The sequence below is a fragment of the Heptranchias perlo genome, chromosome 2, assembly GCF_035084215.1.
Source record: "Heptranchias perlo isolate sHepPer1 chromosome 2, sHepPer1.hap1, whole genome shotgun sequence".
NCBI classification, from domain to species: Eukaryota; Metazoa; Chordata; class Chondrichthyes; order Hexanchiformes; family Hexanchidae; genus Heptranchias; species Heptranchias perlo.
In genome coordinates this window covers 35,102,324-35,118,175 of record NC_090326.1, presented here as the reverse complement: position 1 = coordinate 35,118,175, position 15,852 = coordinate 35,102,324, and the positions used below count along the sequence as shown (strand labels likewise).

The 15,852-nt window shown below is 41.2% G+C and overlaps 1 protein-coding gene across 5 annotated transcripts in view; it reads left to right on the top strand.

Annotated features, from left to right (window-relative positions):
* Positions 1–15,852, top strand: part of c2h18orf21 (chromosome 2 C18orf21 homolog) — a 68,562-nt gene that overhangs the window by 606 nt on the left and 52,104 nt on the right. The window contains exons 2-7 of one of the 5 annotated variants that reach the window (XR_010966603.1): positions 36–160; positions 610–835; positions 3,627–3,739; positions 5,859–5,990; positions 6,097–6,124; positions 15,712–15,826. The gene's annotated coding sequence lies outside the window, so the exon portion shown is untranslated. Of the gene's footprint in view, positions 1–35; positions 161–609; positions 836–3,626; positions 3,740–5,858; positions 5,991–6,096; positions 6,125–13,577; positions 14,160–15,711; positions 15,848–15,852 lie in introns of those variants that run through there. The other 4 variants (XR_010966601.1, XR_010966602.1, XM_068001708.1 and 1 more) reach the window with 4 other exon arrangements.

The following is a 15,852-nucleotide window of genomic DNA, read 5'->3' as shown; positions in this document are numbered from 1 at the left end:
ATATATCTCCATCTTTGATATTCATTGTTTTGTAGGTCTGATGTTCGTGGGCGCGGACACTGCCTCGGACGTTTTTGTAAGATGTGGAGAAACAGCAAGGTTGCCCTGTAACGCTCGGTATAAATCTGGAATCCTGTACAGAGCCATCAGCTGGTACAAGGTAAAGATATGTTCTAGTGTCAAATTTTGTCTGATACGCTCCTGTGAAGCGCCTTTGGAACTTTTACTACGTTAGAGACGCTATATAAATGCAATTTGTTGTTTAAAATCGCATGGAAAAGAGCTTATAGCTAGGTGGAAATATAATTTAACAAAACAGGAAATACATATGGTGGTAAATTGGGGAATTTATCTGAGTTGCTGCCGCTCCGCTGCGGTAAATTTTACTGGGTTTTTGCCAAACGATAGGTCGGAGTGGGAGCAGCTCCCGGCCAAAGCCTTACTTGCTAATTCCCACTGTTCTCAGTACTGGCCCCTGGGCACACCACTAGTACATCTTGTCAATCTAAGAAACTCTCACTTATTCCTGCTCTCTGCTTTCCAACCTTCAGCTGTCCTTTATTCATGGGCTTCATAGAATTGCCAGTTACATTTTTTTTACTTTTCCAGGTAGTTGATGGAGGCGGTTTCTCAGGCATTGTTCGCAAGGATTTAAATCGCAACATAGACAGGAAGTATCTGGGTTTCAACGGATCGGTTGAGTTAGATTCTGACATTCCCTATTCCTTGATTATTCACAATATCTCCAGTGAAGACTTGGGAGCGTACAAGTGTTCCTTATGGGCACCTCTTGGGGAAAAAAATGAAGAGGCAGATGTGAGACTCCGAGAAATGGGTCAGTATATTAACGTTGCTGTGTTGTTAAATAGACCTGTCTTGACTTGTACTTTTCCCAACTTTTGCATTTATCATCAATTACTTGATCCTCGGGACATTGTAAAGATTTAGACAATAATATGTGATAAATTAAGATTTCAGAATAATCCACTATATTGCATATTTTGTTTTGTTCTTTGGACGTGGGTAGTGTTGACATTTATTGCCCAACCCTATTGCCCCGAGAAGATGATAGATCTTCTCCTTGTATCGCTGATGGTGCTCCCGCGAAGGTTTTAAAGGAAATTTACTGATTAATATCAACACTTTCATTATCTCTTCAAATTCAGTGACTTGGGGGTAGGGAGAAATGGAAAAATGTTCCTATAAACTGCTGGTTAGAAAGTAAAAGAATTTGCCGTTATATAGCGCCTTTCACGACCTCAAGGTGTCCCAAAGCGCTTTACAGCCAATAAAGTAGTTTTAAAGTGAAGCCACTGTTGTAATGTAGGATTCGCGGCAGCTAATTTGCGCACAGCAAGGTCTCACAAACAGTAATGTGAAACAGCAAACAATATGGTGACAGACATTTTGTACAGAACTGTTCCTGATGTGATGTCATGATGTTGCACTCCAGAGCCAAAGGCCAGAAATAACTGTTGAACAATAATGTCTGTGTTTGATATTAAAATAGTGGACAGAGGAATGTCAAATGAATGCATTAAGCATTTGTCCACTAATATCACTAACAATAATTTCTAGGCTAAATTGATTGGGAACATTTTTTTTAAAAAATGTCAGTTCCCAGGCTGCATCATATCAGCAGTTTTTAAAGAATTAACTTGTATTTATATAGCACCTTATATCCCAAGCACTTACAACCGATAGTTTTCTTTCTATAGGCAACCATGGTAACAAGTAGCAAATCCTGTAAAGTGCAAATGAGTTGAATTACCAGTTAATCCTTTTTTTTGGTGTTTCTGGTTGAGGGAGTGTTGTGGGAAAAATCACCACTCGGAGTCAGACTTAAAGATTCAACATGCAGTTTATTGGACAAAGTACTTTGGGAGAAGAACTGGACACTCCGTAGTGTACGCAGCTACCTTCTCAACTTCAAAATGGTTGTCATGCTTTTTTATACCTTTTGAAATACCGATTTTCAGTAGCTTTTACATCATTAATCTTGATTACACACATTAACCAATTAAGCCCGCATGGCAACAACGGACTGCTTACACATTAACCAATTAAGCCCGCACAGCAACAACGGACTGTTTACATATTAACCAATCAAATTAAAACAACTGTTATCACCTTAAGACATATGCCTTTGTTTCACGCAGTCTGGTTCTATAGTTTTATCAGTTCGTTGTGAAATGTCTTTTGTATTCCCAGACTGTAAGTCAGTTTTGGAATATACAAACTCAGCAATTTTAACTGTCTTTCCCACAGTCACAGAATCCATTTTGTTTAGTAGTGTCCATTTTGTTAGTAGTCAAGTGTTATGTTTAAGCTTTTAATTAAGGTTGGTCTTGTCTGCACAAAGCGCATTTCGGTGTGGTTTTAGGACAATGACCGCCGCCATGCACCCAATAGTCACTTCATCGTTGCCTTTAACCCAACAGCCCAAATTTTACGCTAACAGGGAGGAATGTTGACCAAGACACCCTGAGAGCTCCCTACTTTTCTTCAAAGTCTTCGAGGCAGCTGGGGCCACAGCTTAACATCTCTTCCAAAAGAAGGCACTTCTGACAATGTAGCACTCTCAGTACTGTGCTGAATTGACAGCCTAGATCATGTGCTCATATCTATAGTGAAGCTTGAACCCAAGACCTTCTGATTTGGGTGCTACCAACTAAGTCAAGCAGCAGTTATGGAAAATAAAATGAAATGGGGCATATGTATAAGTATCTCTTAAGATAAACAGTTCCTTACCTTCATTTATCACAACCAAGCAGTAACCTTCAGATTGGACTCTGTCTGCCAGCCAGTGAATTGTGCTAGTGGCTTCCAACACTAGACCCTGGATTTTTCTGATTTAACGTCATTTATTTTTAAAAAAAATTTAAGAGGCTCAACTAAAAAACCCAAATTGTAAAAAAAACCAAAGGAAATGTAGCAAATTAAATCATAATGTTACTATAATCTACTACGTACTCCACTCCCTGCGGTGCCCACCGCATGCTCCTTCTCCAGGGCCGCCCTGGCACGGACAAAGCTGTGGAAGAGAGGCAGGCAGCCAGAGCAATCATCCCCACAGGCTGCGTCCAACCTGGACCTGTGAACGGCCAACTCGGCCAGGCCTAGGAGCTTTTAAAAGCGGACTGCAGCTGGTATTCCCAGGCGATCGCCCATCCAAGTACTAACCAGGCCTGACTCTGTTTAGCTTCCGATATCAGACGGAGTGTGGCGTGATCAAGGTAGTGTGGTTATAGGCTGAATGTAATTTTAACACCAGCACCTTCAAATCAGACCCAGTCACAGGAATTCACTCAGGTGGAGGATTGTAATTGATTTAATCCATGCAAGGAGAGTGGGTAAGCCATTGCTGTGATCATTGTAAAATCAATTCTTCCAAAATTGGCAATATACATTTGGGTTTGTTACTGCTTACATTTTTTAAAAAAATATTGAACAGCTGTGTGTCATCTCCCATTTCCTGAACAATGAATTGCCCTGTATACTTTAATAAACAATAAGACCCCACAAAAATGAATCTCTTTATTGGTTGCTGGAAAGGCAGTTCTGCCAATTGTTTGGTAATTGCTTTCTATTGAACATGTGATTGACAGTGCAACTTTTTGACACAGATTATCTTCAGTCATCAAAAGAATTTGGAGGAGAACAGTTGTCTTTCTTGGTCACCATTGTTTTGACCGTTCTGGCATTCGTGATCGTAATTTGTGTGATTTCTGTATCCATTGTAAGTATTCAGACAATGTTGAGAGTTATAAAGCAAGTAAGATTTCAGTTTTATTTTCAGTAAAATATAGCCAGTTTTATGCTAAACTATAATGGACATAGAATTGACATGAGAGTAAATGTTACGGTTACTCTAAGTAACTGGCTTCATGACTGACTTTTTTTTGTAAAAGCTGCCTTCCAGTTTTATGGTGTGTTGCTATTTTCACGTATTGTCACAGGTGATATGGAATTTATCATTTTTGTCTTAGTACTGTAATCAGAACTACCTCTCAATCCCTATTTGCTGTAAATCTATTGTACTGATGACCCTATACTGTAAACTTCGTTTTCAATAGTACTTCACTAATGCCTCCTGTTTTAGGTGATGGTGGCCAGACACATCTAAAGAGAGTTAAGAAGCACATCATGGCATAATGGGACTAATTTCATGAGATAGCATTGCTAGTATGGAGTCCAACTAGTGGCAAATGTTAGTCAAAAAATGTGGGCTATACTGTTACAGCCCTATCTCTGATGCGGCCCTGCTCTAATGGAGCCTCCTGAAATTACCAGATGATAATGCTTGTTACTGTTGGGGGCAAACTATAAAAGGGCAATTTTTCCAAATCTGCACTTCACTATGGGAGCCACTCCTCCAGTTGCATGTATCGGGAAATTGCAGGCACATTTTAATGAAGAGAAAATAAAGGCTATTGTGATTTTTGCCATATGCATGGCTGGTGGGTGTGGCTCCCCACCAACAGTGTGAATTTGAAAAATTATTCCATAAATGATCACAATGGAGGACACTTATAATCGGGCTCCAATAAAGTTTTTTTTAAAAGGAGAGGCATGCCAATCCAAATTTCAAACCTCCAGTGCATTGAGTGCCAGGATGTGAGTTCTTTCTGTGATATCACACATTGTGGGTTTCTAATATCCAGCAAGCGGAGACTAGGTATGCTCCCACAGGTAGGATGGGGAAGGCAGAAGATCAGTATCACCTCCTAGTGGCCAGCTGCAGAGCAGAATGAATGAACTAAAATCAATGTAACCTTCTCGATCAAAGATATGTTGCATTATATATTAGTCACGTTTTGGGATTTTTGGATATTCATCACTGAAGGATTTTGGTGTAATTTATATTAAAATAAGTCAAATTTAGCTCGGGATTAAAATCTTTAATTTCAAAATATACTTTATTTCATAAAATTTAAGAATACACACAGTTCAATGTAAATATTATAATTCAAAACAATACAGTAGATCGTACACACTCCAATTCCATCATTACAATTCAAAACACAGTACACATCTTCTAATACAAGCTGTGTAATACAACAAGGGATTAAAGTCCCCAGAGCAGCCAAGTGGTAGGGATGTGGATTAGATCTAGGTGAACCAGTTCTTGAAGTGGTACCTCCTGCATTGCACTTCAGCATCAGATAATGGATGTTCAGTTAGACTTCCAGTGACCTTTCATACCATTATGTTGGGATGGCTTAATCAATTGGGAATTGTGGGGGGATAGTTTCTAGGAGCCTTCACCGAGGGAGACCATAGCTGGTTTAATTGGCAGCCCTACTGGCCAATCCTGAGATCAAGCTCTTCATTTCCAAATGACAAAGAAACACATAGCTTGGGGAAATTTGGAAGAGCTGGTAAGGGAGACAGACACAGGGAGTGAGAATATCTTCTGAAGGTAGTGCTGCCCAGGTTCAGAGGGATTATTGTTCGGAAAAATTGTATTTAGCCTGCTACCAGGGTCAGTGCAGCATGTTTTTTTCAAATTTTCTGTCATGAGGATCATTATGAAATAAGCAGTAATTCATTGTAGTTGTTACTTTGTTCATTTTACTCATTGGTAAAATAAATCAGCTGGGCAATTTTTATATTTGGCACATGCAGGATTACGGTACCCAGTTCACAATGAAGGATTTCAGTATTATGGCCCTCAGTCATGCTAGCATTTGCCTAGATATTGGGCAGTAAACGTAAACTCCTGATCACAAGGGATGTGGGATTTGCATACAGGAGAGACCAGTGACTGAACCTGAGAGAATATCTAGAGCAGATCTGCAATTTGTAACAATTACTAACGTAAAATTATCATGCTAACTTTTTTTTCCCCTTTCTAGACGTGTGCAAGAATCCGTCAAGTGTCTCAGGGTTATAAGAAATTTAACAAGTTACAAGTTCCGGAGGACTGCCATGTGCCCCAATGGTTGAATCCATAAATTAAAACAAAAAGTGCTGGAAATACATAGCAGGTCAGTTAATATCTGTAAAGAGAGAAATCAGGTTAATGTTTTGTTTGCAAGACCTTTCATCAGAACTGTACACACCTGACATATTAACTTGTTTTTTTCTTTACAGATGCTGATTGACTTGATGTGTATTTCTGGTATGTTGTACTTCTTTCAGATTTCCAGCATTTGCAATTTTAACTGTATCCATATACTTTTGTCAGATAAGAACAACAAATTGGAACTGCACCACTCAAATAGATATGACCGGTTGGGACTGAAGTCTGAATGTTTTCTGTTGGAAGTCTACTGAAGCAATTTTAACTTCATTGCATCCACTATCCATCAATTGTTGCCGCCATGGGGCCTGAACCATTTTGAGGGATGGGCCTCATTTACATATTGCAGGTGCCAAGCGGGCACCCCTCTGCACTGCAGCTTGCCGGTTGTGGGAGAGCTCCCATTCTGAGCCGGTCAACAATTGGAGTGGGAGGGGGGTGCTTCTGGCCCCACCAAATTCAAATTTAAACATTTCCTGAGCCGTTTTCTGAGCGACCTGCAGCGGTCCCTTTAAGGGTCGCTGGTTAGACCACTCAATGACTGGTGCACGCTCCACCCATTTATACTTTGACATTGCGATAAGGGTCTGGCTGACCATCTCAGGACCCTACTTAAGATGGTGGCAGCCAATGCGCCAGCAAAGAGAGTTAAAATCAGCCCTTTTTTAGTTTTCTTGTGTTATGCCCATCAAAGTGAGGCAGCCAAAAATAGACTTAAGTCTCAATTAGTACTGTACTTTTTACTGGTGTTTAAATGATAAGATCAGTATCCAAACATGGGGGGAATGAGGGAGGGAGAGGGTGAAGTTGGGGGTGAAGCGAAATAAAGAAGCAGTAAGGGCAATGGGAGGGGAGGGTGGGAGAGGAGGAATGGGGAAGGGGTGAGGAGTGGCCAAAAGAATGCTCAGTGGGTGGAGGGGGAGGATGAGGAGGTTGGAATGTGTCTCATTTGGGGAGATGAGATGTTTAGTGGGGAGGGTGCTTAGTAAAAATGACAGGGATGGAGGATGAAGAATTCCAATGTTATTTTAGTCCAGGATCCTCATCAGCGGTAGGTATCCAAACATAGGAAGGATGTGGCTCTACCCTTCAACTAAAATGAGAGTAGTGACATTTCTATTTTAATGATAAATCAGTCTCTCTCCCATGGATTGCACTGTTTGGGTCAAGCAGGGTTAAAAGGCGGGGGGAATGATTGGACCAAGGTGGGAGGGGGGAGAAAGCAGATGAGAGAAGAGAGGACACAAGGAGGGAGGGAAGAGAGATGGTAAAGGTGGGGAGAAAACGAACTGGGTATGCGATTGGGGCAATGGGGATGGATGGGGAGGGGGTGAGGAGTAGCCAAAGAAATGCCCCTTTGGGGGGGTGCGATAAAGTGGTTAGTAAAATGATGGGGGGGGGGGGGTGGGGGTGGAATTCAGGTGATTAGTCCAGGATCCTGAACAGCGATAGGTGTTAAGTGCAGAGTTCTGTGTTCCTTATTCACAGATTTTAACGTGTGTACTTCGACTGGCACTGTTGGAGTTCTGACTGAAGAGGTTATCGTAGTTTTGCTGTGGTGTCCTAATATATTTGATGTATTTAACCATTTACATAATTTCTCCAAGGGTTTTGCCAATCTCTGGCTCGCGATTAGGAGACCCCATGTAGAATTTCAGGGCCGTAATGATTAAGAAGAGTAAAGGGAACTTTGCACCTAACCTATGACTTCTTCAGTCTGATTGCCAGTTCAGTGATTAAGTTCATGGGAGGGGGGTAATTATAGGGTTTATTCACATTAATGTGGAAAATAAAACTAAATTCCTAGTTTACTGTTGAAACTAACAGTTGTGCAACAGTGAACAATTTTATGCTGCTTGGAGTGCATATCTCGAAATTTAATGGACAGGAAATCATGATCACCCTCATGGTTTCCTGTTATGCACACCTGGTGGGTGAAGCTCCCTGAATTCAGAAAATTGGCCTTGGTGTACTTATGTTTAACAAACAAATGTCTTTTGGCTGCTAATTAAAAAAGATATAATACTTATTACTGCGCATATTTCACATGACAGATTATTGCATAAATAACCAAGGTGTTACCATTCAGCACTTCATAGGGTGTCCCTGACCTGTGCAGCGTAAGCTATCCAGACCTGATGCATCTTCATAATTCATCAGGAATATAAATATGCTTTTATATTCTTAAGGTTTGCATATTATATGCTTAAGTTTTTAAAAAATTCATAGGGGTTTCAGTTTTTAAAAAAAATAAGGGTTCAGGGAAAACCATAGAAAGGGATACAGAAGATATCACTCATGGATTATAATGCTTTCTAAACAGATGATTACAAGAGAATAGTGCAGTTAATATAGGAATAAATGGTACTTGAGTACGAATACAAGGCTGTAATCTAAATGAAGGGTTCAGATACCATGGAATTGAATCCTGTATGGAAATTACATTCAACACGCCCAACATTAAATTGCAGCCTTACAATTACGTAATTTTTTTTTGTATAAAGGGTAATTTTACAAAGTTGCATTCCCTGTGCAAAGCCTTGCTGACTTGGAGGACATAACAGGAATTTTGCTCACTATCCATTACATTACCCTTGCATTTTAATTACTGTATATGCGGAGGCTTTATAAAGTGACGCAAAGCTAAATAGCAGCAGCAATTATCTCTTCACTATGTCTTGCATGCAATATAATGTTTCCTGCTGAATTAATGCATCATTTTTTTGAAAATTAATCTGTGATTGGTAACTGGGAAATTCTGTTGCAGGTATATAATGGGTGGCACAGCATGAAGAAAAACTTGCATTTATATAGTGGCTTATCATTAACCAATGAATCACTGTTGTGCTGTAGGCAATTGTGATGGAATTTCAACACATTATCTTGGTAGATCATGAATTGATCTACAGTTCTTTACGTGATGTATTCCCAATACCAGACCCATGCATTTTGGAGGTGCGTAAAGCTGGCAAAAAAAAAGGGCTTTCATTGGCTAAAATCTAGTTTCAACAGTTTTCCAGCAAGTTTAAAAACCCAAAATGTAGAGATTGACAATCATATTATCAATATGACTAGATCAATTTTTTGACTTGATTTTAGATGGCGCCTGATAATGCCCAGACAAGTAAATTTGTTGGCAGCACTGGAAGGGTTAAAACTTATATGTGGAGTGGAAAGACAACTTAATTGCTTAATGAGAATATGATTGAAGCCTGAGCAAGCCACAAAGGATAAAAGCAATTTGTTTAACATATAGGGCTTAGCAAGTTTATCCAGCGAGTACCTGAGCTATACGGAGCAATAGAATCCCTGGTCTGTGCTAAGTTAGCTGATCTAAGCCAGGGAGGTTGTGAAGGTACTAAAATTGGCCTCGGTATTCCTGCATTAGAGATGGGAGAAATCGGCCAGTATCCCTGCTCTTGAATACTATCCAACGACCCTGCGGAAAGTGCACCTGTGAGCTTTAGGTGAAGACAGGACCGTGCTTCAGTGACCCAATACTCGCCATAAAGGCTTGTACAAGAAAATGGTCATTTAGATCATGTACTGGAGGGCTATCAGTGCCTGTGGAATTTGGAAGAGATGGGGAGGAAAAAAAGTTGGATCAGGAAGGGGGGGAAAGAGGATTATTGAGGGGCCTGTGGAATACAGATTGTATCTCCTGACGGGTGATTTTGCAGTTCACAAGTGACAAATTCATGAGTGAGTTATGCCCAGCACCACAAGCAAGATATAAATTGTCCTACAACTCCTCATTGCATGTACTGTTTTTTTATTATTAAGCTGATAAATTTTAAATGGGAACTAAATTAGTGTAAATTGGAGGTTGGTTCTATTGACTTTGTAACTAGTTTCCCCACAGTGCTCTCTGTTACCAGTTATAACCTCTTTAGAAATTTTATGATGGTGACATTAGCTCAAGTAGTGTAATTCAAAACAACTGATTTTATAGTTGTAATAGTGGAATTGGAGATAATTAATTGAAAATATAATGGAGAAAAACACGCCCAAGAAAATGGGATCATTTCGAGGCCATACTGGAAAGTATGCATACGGTTATACCATCCAAAAGTTGGTAGTTAATATCGAGACTTTGGTTCCTGATTTCTGTATAAAGGAGTTAGCAGTTCAATAACCAATTATATTTTAATTCAGTATTTTGTTGTAGTTTTACTCTTCTGTAGGTGTTTCGTTCTCTGCGTAAAGGCTTGGTTACATATTACATATTAGCAAAATTAAAACTCATAGAAAGGCAAGGAAGTTATGCTAAATCTTTATAAAACACTGGTTAGGCCTCAGCTGGAGTATTGTGTTCAATTCTAGGCACCACACTTTAGAAAGGATATCAAGTATTAGAGATGGTACAGAAGAGATTTACTAGAATGGTATCAGGGGATGAGAGACTTCAGTTATTTGGAGGGACTGGAGAAGCTGGGGTTGTTCTCCTTAGAACAGCGAAGGTTAAGGGGAGATTTGATAGGTGTTCAAAATCACAAACTGTTTTGACAGAGTAAATAAGGAGAAACTGTTTCCAGTGGCAGAAAGGTCCGTAACCAGAGGACACATTTAAGGGAACTGGCAAAAGAGCCAGAGGTGACATGAGGAAACATTTTTTTACGCAGTGAGTAGTAATGATCTGGAATGCAATGCATGAAAGGGTGGTGAAAGCAGATTTAATAGTAACTTTCAAAAGGGAATTAGATAAATACTTCAAAGGGAAAAAAACTTACAGGACTATGGGGAAAGAGCAGGGGAATGGGACTAATTCCATTTTTCAAAGAGCTGGCACAGGCACGATGGGCTGAATGGCTTCCTGTGCTGTACCCACCATTTAATTTTTTTTTGCATATTTCTCATTATTTTTATATATATATATATATAATAAATAAATAAATAATGATATATATATATATATATATATATTAGTCTGCAGCACAGAAACAGGCCATTGGTCTATGCTGGTGTATATGCTTCACATGAGCCTTCTCTCATCCTACTTCATCTAACCCTATCAGCATATCCTTCTATTCCTTTCTCCCTTGTGTGTATCTAGCTTCCCCTTAAATGCATCTGTTATTGGCCTCAACTACTCTTGTGTAGCAAGTTCCACATTCTTACCACTCTTTAGGTAAAGAAGTTTCTCTTGAATACCCTATTGGATTTATTAGTGATTATCTTATATTTATGACCTCTAGTTTTGGACTCCTCCACAGGTGGAAACATCTTCTTTACTTCTACCCTATCAAACCCTTTCATAATGTTGAAGACTTCTAGCAGGTCACCCCTCAGCCTTCTCTTTTCCTGAGAAAAGAGCCCCAGCCTGTTCAGCCTTTCCTGATAAGTATAACTTCTCATTTGGTATCATCCTTGTAAATCTTTTTTCCACCTTCTCCAGTACCTCTCTTTTTATAATATGGAGACCAGAACTGTGCACAGTACTCTAAGTATGGTCTAACCAAGGTTCTATATAAGTGTGGAGAGAGAAACAGAGCCAACACCCCAGGTCGATGATTCCCCTCCCCCCAGCCAGAGTTCTGACGAAAGGTCATCGACCCGAAACATCAACTCTGCTTCTCTCTCCACAAACGCCGCCCGACCTTCTGCATATCTCCTTCATGTTCTGTTTTTATTTCAGATTGCTATCCATTCTGCCACTTGTCCCCTGACTCTTAACATCCATTTCATGTGGACAATGTCACAGGAAACTTATTAGCATTCAGTAAAAAGTAGTAATGTCACATTGTCGTATCTGATTATACACGTTTAATCGGTACAAATTGGTGTTGTGAATCTGTTCTATAGTGTTCTTAGTGTGAAAATGTGGTCGAGCTGATTCCTAGCAGCATGGTGTTTTTCAACCTATTGAAGTGAGCAGAAGAGTAGAATGGGTATCCTGTAGTTTTCTGGTGTGTAACCCGGGGGTAGGGGGAGAATCATCGACCTGGGGCGTTGGCTCTGTTTCTCTCTCCACACTTGTAATCCTAGAGCATGCTAAAAGGATAGTAGTTAATGCTAGAGCATGCTAGTTCATTCACTCAACACACAAGATGTTCATGTTTCGGTTTGTAGGAGACACAGGCTTGCTGATGTAAATTGCCTTTTTTAATGTGAGCATGAGTAAAGAATATTAGGAGTAGCCTGAGTTGTAACACCCAGGCAGTTTGAATGCAGTAGCTGTGACTTCAAATTGTTGAGCAACCTAATATGAACATTGCTTCAGTGCACTAAGATTTGAGATATTCTTTACCTGTAACAATTAATAAACCATAATCTTTGTGAATGAAATCCAAACAGAATTTCTTTCAAAATATATTGGGGCAGAACATGCTCCCGAAATAACGGAGGAGCTCAACAGCACTCTCCGTTTTTAATGGTGAATTGAAGGAGCAAGTTCCCGTGTTTGCACGTGCACTAAAATGCAGGAATTGGGAACATGCTCCTCTTGGTTCACCGGCGATTTGACAGCTTCGAATTAAAAGGCCATTGCACGCTGCAATCATTGAAATCACTGAAAAATCGAGAACTTGCTCATCCATTTGTACAAGGTTGACTGCAGCCAGGTACAAGGTTGACTGCACTTATTCGGTCTGACCTCCATGCATTCAGCTGACACCTGTGCTTTTGATGTACCTCATGCAGCAACGCCTCCAACTGTATAGCATCAAAGCAAGCAGTGCTTCCTACATGTGACCAAGAAGTTTGTTTTTCTGCCACCGCCATCACAAACTCACGAGAGTTTGTGTTTCGCAGCCAAATGTACTATAGGCTGGGTGGGGGTGGTGGGAGAAATGGGAATGGAATCATTTCAGGAGTTGAGGAGAATTTTTTTTATGCAGCAAGTTATGATCTGGAATGCAATGCCTGAAAAGGCAGTGGAACCAGATTCAATAGTCCTTCAAAAGGGAATTGGATATATAGTTAAAAGAAAAAATTTCCAGGGATGTGGTGAAAGAGCAGCAGAGTTGGACTAATTGGATAGCTCTTTCAAAGAGCTGGCATATGCATGATGGACGGAATGGCCTCCTATGCTGTAAAAATCTATGATTCTGATATGTTGATTCTGATAGTTGCTCCCTGGAACAGCAATTGATACTAGCTCAATTGCTAAATTTAAATCTGAGATAGATAGCTTTTTGGCAACCAAAGGTATTAAGGGATATGGGCCAAAGGCAGGTATATGGAGCTAGATCACAGATCAGCCATGATCTTATCAAATGGCAGAGCAGGCACGAGGTTGCTGAATGGCCTACTCCTGTTCCTGTGTTCCACATGCAGAATGATGTTTCTGTGGTTAGGAACCATCTGAACATTAACTGAGTGCCAACCTTATTCATGCAGGCCATGGTGTTAATATGGAGAGCCCTACAGCACACATTGGCATAATGTATGATGCTTTGCACTCAAGGGAACCCTGCTACTTGGTGAAAACTATGTTTCCTGTCTAGCTGATGACTCCCCTCCAGAAGAAGTGATGAAGTTGTTGTCCCTTGCAAACATAGTGATTGTCATTTGCTTGATAAGTGTGTGCAATGTCGACTGTCTGATGTTGCAGATGTCTCGTGGAGCAGCTTGGAAGGATACAGTAGTATAAAAGCTTTCATGCTGTGGTAATCTTCAGAAATTTCGACAAGCAGACCCTTTCCTGACCCATATCCTGCCTGAAGAACAGTGTGCAGAAAATGGTACAAGTCTGTGACAGCCTGCTTTATGAGGCAGAGGCAGCAAAGACAGATCTCCTCTGATCATGTTCAGGCATTTGTGGAGGGGTGTATTAGCCAAAGTCGCATATGCATTTTTGGATTCGTACAAACTCCTCTACCTCATCTGAATCATGCAGCATGTTCAGAATGGCCATCCTCACCTCTGTATGGTGCAACGTCAAAGCCACCAGCAACCAAGAAAAATGAAGCAAAGTATTTATTTGCTAATAAGTGAGTTCAATGAGGAAGTTGACTCCCTGATTATCTAACCCACTGTCTGAGAGAACTGCACCACCAGCAGGACCTCACAAAATTAGGCTATAGACACCCTGTGTCTGTCGAACCAATTTGCTGTAATATTTCAATATGATTAAACTATGCTTGTAGTTATATATTAAAAATCTTGTGTAGAGAAAGCACTTCTTGTCCACAAACCTTAGTTCCTGTGTCATAATTTTGAGTCATACTTTTTATGTCCACATTTAGCATTGAAACTGCCGCTGTAAACAATCATAAAGGCAATCTGTACAGAAACATTTATAATGGAAATCTGTGTAATCAGTTGCCTGTGATGACATAGTTATGGGTTTCGGACAGGGGCTGGCCCTGGGGTTTGATTTGCTTAACTGTCACACAGGTATGTCCTGTCCACAAAAAGCAGAACAAATCCAATCCGGCCAATTATCGCACCATAAGTCTACTCTCAATCATCAGCAAAGTGATGGAAAGTGTCGTCGACAGTGCTATCAAGCGGCACTTGCTCACCAAAAGAGCTGAATTCCAGAGGTGGGGTTGAAGTCAGGGGGCAAACTCTCCAGTGGCTGGAGTTATACCTAGCGCAAAGGAAGATGGTAGTGGTTTTTGGAGGCCAATCATCTCAGCCCCAGGACATTTTTTTTGTATTATAAAAAATTTTTTTTATAGGCCCCCAGCCCCAGGACATTGCTGCCAGACAAGTGCCAAGCAATGGCCATCTCTAACAAGAGAGTGTCTAACCACCTCCCCCTGACATTCAATGGCATTACCATCGTCAAATTCCCCCACCATCAACATCCTGGTGTCACCATTGACCAGAACTTAACTGGACCAGCCACAAGAGCAGGTCAGAGGCTGGGTATTCTGCGGCGAGTGACTCACATCCTGACTCCCTAAAGCCTTTCTGCCATCTACAAGGCACAAGTCAGGAGTGTGATGGAATACTCTCCACTTGCCTGCATGAGTGCAGCTCCAACAACACTCAAGAAGCTCAACACCATCCAGGACAAAGCGGCCCGCTTGATTGGCACCCCATCTGCCACCCTAAACATTCACTCCCTTCACCACCGGCGCACAGTGGCTGCAGTGTGTACCATTCACAGGATGCACTGCAGCAACTCGCCAAGGCTTCTTTGACAGCACCTCCCAAACCCGTTACCACCTAGAAGGACAAGAGCAGCAGGCACATGGGAACAACACCACCTGCAAGTTCCTCTCCAAATCACACACCATCCCGACTTGGAAATATATCGCCGTTCCTTCATTGTCGCTGGGTCAAAATCCTGGAACCCCTTACCTAACAGCACTGTGGGAAAACCTTCATCACACGGACTGCAGCAGTTCAAGAAGGCAGCTTACCACCGCCTTCTCAAGGGCAATTAGGGATGGGCAATAAATGCCGGCCTCGCCAGCGATGCCGGCATTTATTGCCCATAACCCCAGCAGCCATTTTGTTTTTTCCCCAATTTATTGGGGGTAAAACTTTTTTTTTGGGGGGGTGGAGGCGGGGAGATTCATCACCCCCAAAAATAGGACACCAAGACTTTCTTGCCTATCTCCAGCTTTCCCTGGTGATTTTGGTATTGGCCTAAGTACCCGGTTTGCTGGCCGTGGGCCTGACAGAAGCTGCCTCTGAAAGAAGACGGTGCATGGAATAAAGTTGAGGACTTACGTTGGAACGAACTTTATGGGCTTTTTTTCTTTTCTTTTTCCACCGTACAATCGCAACAGAACCGATAAAAACTTTCAACACAAATTCCGCTCACGGTGACTGGCCGCTGAAAATGGCGGCACTGATTAGTGGAGACTTCCCGCGCGCCGCCCACGGGCCGTGTTTCCGGAGAGAAGCAGCAGGCCGGAGCTCGAGGTAAG